This window comes from Notamacropus eugenii, chromosome 2, assembly GCF_028372415.1.
Source record: "Notamacropus eugenii isolate mMacEug1 chromosome 2, mMacEug1.pri_v2, whole genome shotgun sequence".
NCBI classification, from domain to species: domain Eukaryota; kingdom Metazoa; phylum Chordata; class Mammalia; order Diprotodontia; family Macropodidae; genus Notamacropus; species Notamacropus eugenii.
In genome coordinates, this window is record NC_092873.1 from 313,101,081 (window position 1) to 313,109,417 (window position 8,337).

The 8,337-nt window shown below is 39.1% G+C and overlaps 1 pseudogene; it reads left to right on the plus strand.

The window, feature by feature from the left end:
- The first annotated feature begins 7,322 nt into the window (after nt 1-7,322).
- On the plus strand, nt 7,323-7,805 carry LOC140523964 (trafficking protein particle complex subunit 6B pseudogene; annotated as a pseudogene).
- The last annotated feature ends 532 nt before the right edge of the window (nt 7,806-8,337 follow it).

An 8,337-nucleotide genomic window follows, 5' to 3' on the forward strand; every position in this document is an offset into this window, starting at 1 on the left:
GATTCCCCCCGTGATTGTCACAGGACAATCTATTCCCTTTACCCTTATAGAGATGGACAATGGAGGCATCCTTGAACACCTGGAAGAATAACCCCCTTTTGCCATATAGCCTGGAAAATTTCAGTCAATATCTGTATGAGCAATGGTCCCTCTACCTTGTAAATCTCAGCTGGAATAGAATCAGCACCAGGTGGTTTGCCACGTAAAAGGAGCCTAATGGTCCTCCAAACCTCTTCTTCAATTGGAAGTTCAGCTAAGGAGGGACTGACTTCAACCTGAGGTGAATGGTCAATGACCTCAGCATTGATTGATGATGGTCTGTTGAGAACACTATGAAAGTGTTCAGCCCATCTCTCTAGGATCATGTCCTTATCACTAATCAATGTGGCTCCATCAGCACTGAGTAGTTATGATGCACCATAGGTTTTTGGTCCATAAACAGCTTTCAGGGAATCATAAAAGCACTTTGGATTGTCACTATCACCATAAAACTGAATTTCATCTGCCTTCTTACTGAGCCTGGAATCTAAGCTTTGCTTGTGCTCTGCTTTTGATGGAATTAAATGTTGCCTTCTTAGAGGTGGATGAACTATCCTGCTGGTAAATTCTGTGGAGTTCTCATTTTTCATTTAGCAGCTTCTGAATTTCCCCATCACTTTTCATCAAACCAATCTTGGTATTTGCAAGTGTTCTGACCCAGATGAGCAAATGCAGTGCTGTACACCAAATCTCTGAAAGCTGCTCACTCCTCTTTTGCTCCACTGTTGCCAACTCTTTGTTGGCTCAACTTTCCCTCCAAGTCAGCAACAAGCTGTTCATGCTCAAAGAAGAGCTCTAATTTGTTGACATTAATTCTTCTAGTAGTAATTTTGCCTTGGGGGCAGCGCTTTTGATGAATGTGAATATTTAGCTTGGAAAGGATAATTTTCTGATCAGTCCAGAACTCTGCACCACACATTGCCTTTGTCACTCTCACATCTTGTCTGTCTCTTCTCCTTATAATTGCATAGTCTATTAGATGCCAATGTTTGTTGCAAGGGTGCATTCATGAAGTTTTATCGCGTTTAGGTAAATGGAAGACAGTGTTGGTGATGAGAAGGTCATGCGATGCACAAGTTTTCAGTAGTAAATGACCATTGCTATTGCTGTTTCCAACTCCATTCTTCCCTAGAACTCCTTGCCAAGTTTGGTAATTTGAACCTACTCTAGCATCAAAGTCTCCCCGAATTATAAGCTTGTCTTCTTTTGGCATATAGACGATAAAAATCTCTAGGTCTTCATAAAATTTTTCTTTGACTTCATCAGGGTTTGTCATGGTGGGAGCATAGGCACTGACGATGGTGGCATAGCATTTTCCTGTGAGTGGCAATTGCATTGTCATGAACCTATCATTCACTCCTTTTGGCAGGCATACTTAGATTAGTTTTGATTGCAAAACCCACTCCAGCTTCACGGCATTCCCTTTCACTGTGCCTACTCCAGAAAAAGGTGTATCCAACTCCAGCTTCAGTAAACTAGCCTTCATTTGCCAACCTTGGGCTCAGGGCTGCTATTTGGATGTGATACCTGTTGAGTTCTCTTGCAACAAAAGCAGTTCTTCTTTCAGGTCTACTGATTTTGTGTTGTTTATTAGTGTGTGCACATTTCATGTGTTGAAGGTGAGTGGAATCATCTTTGCAGATGTTTTCATACATTTTGTACATTTTTTGTGTTTCCACCACATAGTGGGATTCCCCGCCTGCCTCAGTAATCTGCCAGGGTTGGCTAAGTAGACAATGTTTAGGGCACCTTTTCTAGCCCCTTTCCTCACACCAGGAGGTGAGCAGTGTGATCCTTAAAAGGCTGCTCAGATACCCTGGGGGTTGCCAAGTCCCACTGCTGCTTCCAGTGAGAAATGACCCTATGACCTGGGCCACCTGTGCGCAGGGTTGTGACTACAGCTCTCAGTGTATCCGCACCTGCTGCTCCATTACTTGCCTGTCGCCACAGGACGAGGCATAATGGTGAAATGGTATGAGTGATGTCTTTTGATTTGTGTGTAAATTGGATTTAAGTGAGGCAGAGTTGCATGAAGTCATCAGCCTCACTCTCTCCTCCAGGCATCATAGTCCAGTGGCAGGACAGGGTCAAGATGGCTGGTGATGCTCAGGATGCAGTGAATGACCTTGGCATTTCTGGTGTCTAACCAAACTCTAAGTGCGCTAGATCACCTACTTCACCTGACTTCATGGCTGTTGGAACAAATTGTTCTCATCTGCCCATATCATCAGAGGAACTCTTCACATGCTTGGAGTAGACACCTCCCTAACTCACCAATGAGTCTGAGAACCCTTGGTTACCCTCAACCTGGTTTGGCCTATCTGCCAGAACAGTTTACCGGGGTGTGGCCACTGTGCATGCTGCATCTTCTTGAAGCCACAGGTGACAGTTAGGTGGAGCAGGTGGACATCAAAGGTGGAAAGAGCCCTGAAAAGGACTCAGCATCCATCACCAAAGGTACTGGTCCTCCCTGAATACACCCTACACCCCTCTTTCTTGTCTAGGGTACCCAGAATTCAAACAAAGGTTTAAAATGGGCCTCCAAATCCAAGATCTGATACCCAATGAGCCTGAGCTCACATAGTACCTCTCTCCTACTTTCCACACCTTCAGCAATAGGGTTGCAGTAGCAAACATGACACAACAAATACCCACTCCACCTCCCCCCCACACACAGCTCAGCTTCTCCTTCCTCTTCCAGTATGGTAGAGACCTTGGCTCCAGACCACAGAATTTGCCTTGGCCATGAAAGACAACCAGGTGACTATAGCCCCTCAGGAGCAAAATCCTGCCAGGGTCACAACTCTGTAGCACCAGTATTGCAAAGCTCTGAATTGATGGTGACAGAGGGGACAATACTGTAGCTCTGGTAGAGACAGCTGAATCAACAACTCCTTCACAGTAGCAGAGCCAATGTCAGGACAGACAATCTTGTAGCACCAGCACCATAAAGCTTGAAAAAGTAGGTGTTGGGCTACAGAGCTAAAGAACAGAGAGCAAAGGACAGTAAACCAGAGCAAGACACTGTGTGTGAGGTGTGTGTGTGTTTGGGGGAAGGGGAAGAGATGGGGAAATGGTGCTGGATAGGATTCCACTAAACATGAGGGGAAATGCATAGCATCTGGTAAGACATTTTTGGGAGAGACCTAGGCTGGTCTATGAATTCACAATTCACACTGAATTGCCCAAGGAGGGAGGAGGTTGAGACACTTTGTGAACTATCCTCAAGGACACCACAGTCAGAACAGAGGGTACCAGAAAGTGAATGACAGGAGGAGAAAATACAATATGGGGGGGAGGGAGCACACTAAAATTACTGAACATTTCAGGAAGAAGAAAAGCAAACACTTTGAACAAAAGCATATATAAATCAACAAAAGAAACATAAATAAGTAAACATAAAGAAAGATGACCTCCAGATCCTGTAAACAGATTCAGAAATCTGTGCTACAAAACAGAAAAATGATCCAACACTTGAACGTAGAGGACTCTGTGGATTTGGGGGAGATTGTGAAAATACAACATGTTGTCCCTGAGTGGTTTAACAGTGAAATAAGAATTATAAAAACAAAATTTATGAACTATACAGGAAAAATAATAGACTGAACAGAAACACAGGAATCTACAATGCCAGGCCTAACCAAAGCAACAAAAGACATAAGAGATGTAAATGCACAGAAGTGAAGGATAACCTAGAAAAAGAGAAGCAAAAAATAATAACATTAAAAGAAAACAGGCTCAAGGCAGAGCTGAGATGGCAGAGAAAGGCAAGGACTAGTCTGAGTTCTCCCAAATAACTTTTAAAAATATCTCAAAATAGATTTTGAAGTGAAAGTATACTCAAAAGGACATGGTAAGCAATTTTCAAGCGCAAGACAACTTAGAAGGTTGAAAGTACTATTGCATTGGGGTGAGAGTGGAATGCAAACTGTGCTAGTACAGGCTACTCCTCAGCAAACCAGCAACAAACCTTTGGAGCTGAATCAATAGTGGAAGTGGCTGTTTCCAGAGCTCTTAGCCCATAGACAGAAACTTTTACCCTGGACAGTGGAAATAGTTGGATGTTTGAGCCCAGGAAGATTCAGCGAACCTCTGTTGGTAAGGAACACCAGACCCAGATATGCACTGAAGAGCTGTGGGAGGAGGGGATGTGAGGAGGGATGAGAAGGAACCAGCATGTGCCCATTAAATGCAGAAGCTGTGGGGCAGAAAGTCTCTCTGACTGAAAACACTTACAGGAGGTTAAAGGTTTGGTTACAGAGGAGAGCTTCAGATCTGAGATGAGAAGCACCATTTCTCATACCCCAGGGCTAAAGGTGATTTGAAAAATTATTACCACAAAAAAATTTCACAGGTAAAGCATAAAGAATCCAACCATACACAAAAAGCTACTATGACCAAGGATCATCTTTAGAGGAGGATATTGAAGTAAAGAAACTCCCAAAGAGTAATGTTAAATGGTTACCTGCCCAAAATGAATTTATAGATCTTAAAAAAGACTTTAAAAATCAAATGACAGAGATGGAGGGAAAACTAAAAGAAGAAGAAGAAGAAGAAGAAGAAGAAGAAGAAGAAGAAGAATCCAAGAAAAAAAGGTTATGAAAGTCAACCAATTAGAAAAGGAGATCCAGAATCTTAAGGAAGAAAATGACACCTTGAAAATTAGAATTGGACAAAGTGAAGCCAATGAAATTACAAGAGATCAAGAAATAATTAAACAAAATATGAATACTGGAAAAAAATAGAAGAGAAAGTGAAACATCTTACAATATAAACAACTGATTTGGAGAATAGATCAAGAACAGAAAATACAGAAGTAACTGGATTAACTGAAAGTTATTATTACAAAAAGAATCTTGATATGATAATACAAGAAATAATTAAAGAAAATTGTCCTAAAGCAATAGAACAAGGGGGAAGTAGAAATAAGAAAAATCCATCAATTGCCACTTAAAAGAGATCCTATGAGAAAAAAAATCACAGGAATATCATTGCCTAATTCCAAAACCCCAGCTCAAAGATAAAATATTAAAAGCATCAATATGAAAACAATTTAAATATGAGGGAGCCACAATTAGAATCACACAAGACCTACTAGCAGAGACATTTAAGGACCAGAAGTCTTGGAACACAATATATCACAGAGCAAAAGAACTGGGGCTCTGGCCAAAAACATCATGCCCTGCACAGTTAAGTATTATTATGAATGAAAAAAATGAAAAAAATTTGATAAACTCTCAGACTTTTAAGACTTTGTTAAAAAAAATTCTGAACTTAATAGACGATTCTACATACAAGAACAAAGAGAAATATAAGGTATATATCAATGGCTGATTATAAGGGATTCATAATGACAAACTGTTTCCCTTTTATAAATGTAAAATGTATATCTAAGATTCTTATTAATTGGGTAACCCATAGCAAATATTGGGGTAAATCTGACCCTAATATTAATTTGAAAAGTAAAACCATTTAGGAATAGCTAAAAAGAGTAATTATTTTATACAAATGAGATAAAGGTGGGAGAACTGATACAGAGGAACTAGATGTGGGAGGAGGGCTGGTAGCTCTGGTAACCTACTATCATCAGGAATGGATTTTAGAGCAAACAATACATATATATTTAGAAGATTATAAAAATCTTCCAAATTCAGAGAAAAAAACAGTAGAGGCATAGGGAGGGGGAAGAGAACAAGGGAGGGATCTTTAGAGGGGAGGGTGAGGGCATAGGTAAAGGAGGGTATAGAAGGCTGTTTAGATTTATGGGAATGGGAGGATAGGGGGTGGATTTTTGGAGGGGGGATCAGCAAGTAATAGGGCAAGGTGATGGACAGAAGTAAAGCAGAGGAGGCAAGAGGGATAGGTACAAAAGATTTGCACAAACATAAAAGCAAAGATCAGAAGTAAAATATTTTTGAGAAAGTATATGTCTATATATGGATGGATGGATGCTTGGATATGTGTATGTATATATTTATAGCTATAGAGAAACATATCTAAACTTTATTGTAGCCTTCTAAAGGGTTGGGGGAGGGAAAAAAAGAACAAAGTAAAAAAAAAGAGCACAACAGAGAACAAAAGAAAACTCACAAGGAAGCAAAGAATAGGTGAACAATTCTCAACACAGCATGTATTATTTATCGTACAGGCTTTCCTGAAGTCAAAATTTATCGTTGCATATTTTGAATCCTCCCTTATGTTCTGCTATGCACAAAAATATTGAAGAAAATGAGATCTTCAAAAAATAGAACAGGCCAAATGGTAAAAGAAGCACAAAAATCCAACGAAGAGAAAAATGCCTTAAAAAAATAGAATTGGCTAAATGGGAAAGGAGGTACAAAAGCTCAATGAAGCTAATAATTCCTTAAACATTAGAACTGAGCAAGTAGAAACTACTGACTCTATGAGATATGAAGAAACACAACAAAACCAAAAGCATGAAAAAATAGGAGAAAATGTGAAATATCTCATTTAAAAAGCAACTGATCTAGAAAATAGATGCAGGAGAAATAATTATAAAATTATTGGACTACCTGAAAATTGTGGTTAAAAAAAGAGCCTGGACATCATTTTTCAAGAAATTTTCAAGGAAAATTGACCTGATATATTATAAACAAAAGGTAAAATAAATTAAAAGAATCCACTGATAACCTCCTGAGAGATATCCCAAAATGGAAACTCTCAAGAATATGATAGCCAAATTCTAGAACTCTCAGATCAAGAAGAAAATATTCCAAGCAGCCAGAAAGAAACAATTAAAATATCATGAAGCCACAAGCAAGATAACACAAGATTTAGCAGCTTCTACCATAAAGGATCAGAGCACTTGGAATATGATATTCTGAAGGGAGAGCTAGCATTATAACCAAGAACCACCTACCCAGTAAAACTAAATATAACCCTTTGGGTTGTGGGAAATGGCATTCAATGAAGTACAGGACTTTCAAGCATTCCTGGTGAAAAGACCAGAGCCTAACAGAAAATTTGACTTTCAAACATGAGGTTCAAAAGAAGCATAAAAATAGGAAAGAGAAGTCATAAGAAATTCAATAAGGTTAAACTGTTTACTTCCAACATGGAAAGATAATTGCTAAGAACTTTATCATTAAGGGTCACAGCGGTGTCTCAGGGGACACAGTGAGGCCTCTGCCCCCTGACCCACTGAACTGGGCTCTGGCATTGTGGGGTCCCAAGGTGGCCCTGGAGGCAGTGACTCTGGAGGTGGCCGCATCCACCACGGTCACTCTCTCTGGGTCCTTGGAGTCTGAGAGAAGCAGCAGGAAATGGTAGATGAGGCATTTTTTTTGCTTCTCCACAACAAGATGAAGACCGACATCTACAAGACCACACAGATCAGGGGGAGGTGGAAAATGGAAGATGTATTACTCAGCTGGAGAGCATGGGTTTTAGAACAGGACAAGGATTGATAGAAAGGTTTACAAAGGACACTCACTGCAAGGTTCAAAGATGAATTAGATCTCATGAAGTTCATTTGCAGAGATTTTTGAACCACTGTTTTCAAGAAACAAAATGATAACCTAAGGACAAATCATCAGGGCATCTATGTGCTTCAACACAACAAATTACAACTCCTGACTCAGACGTCAAGAGGAAAACAGTATTTAGATCTTGCTCCTAAATATTTAGCATTTACATGTAGCTTAATCAGAGGTGACTTATCAAATTTGGGGATAAAAAGCTTTGTGACAGCTGAAGTGTCAGCAATGCCAACAGGTAAATTTCAAATGATGATACAGAAAATGTAGCATGTACTCAAATGCTTCTACAGTATAAACAGATTAAATTATTTACATATAAAGGTTTTTGAGTAGTAACTTTTGACTTACTGGCATTGATTTGTGAAAGCTATGTCTTTATTACATGATGCACTCTCAAATAAGATTTCCATAGTATAGTATAGTATAGTATAGTATAGTATAGTATAGTATAGTATAGTATAGTATAGTATAGTATAGTTATAGTATAGTATAGCATAGTATAGTATAGTATAGTATGGTATAATATAGTATATGTATGCCATCTGATGGAATAGGAGAATATCAAATAAAATTTTATTGAGACACTAAACCATGACACAGTATACCAAATTCAACTTTATTTCATTAAAAACTTTACTAAGTAAACACAGCAACCAAGTAATATTTCCTTGTGCTTCTGCTCTACTGGTTCATGATAGTATTTATTTGGCATTAAAAAAGGGCAAAACTGAAATCTTACTGTATTGGCAGAGAGGAAAAGTTATCATCTGTACCCTTTTTTTAGGTCCAGAAAAATAAG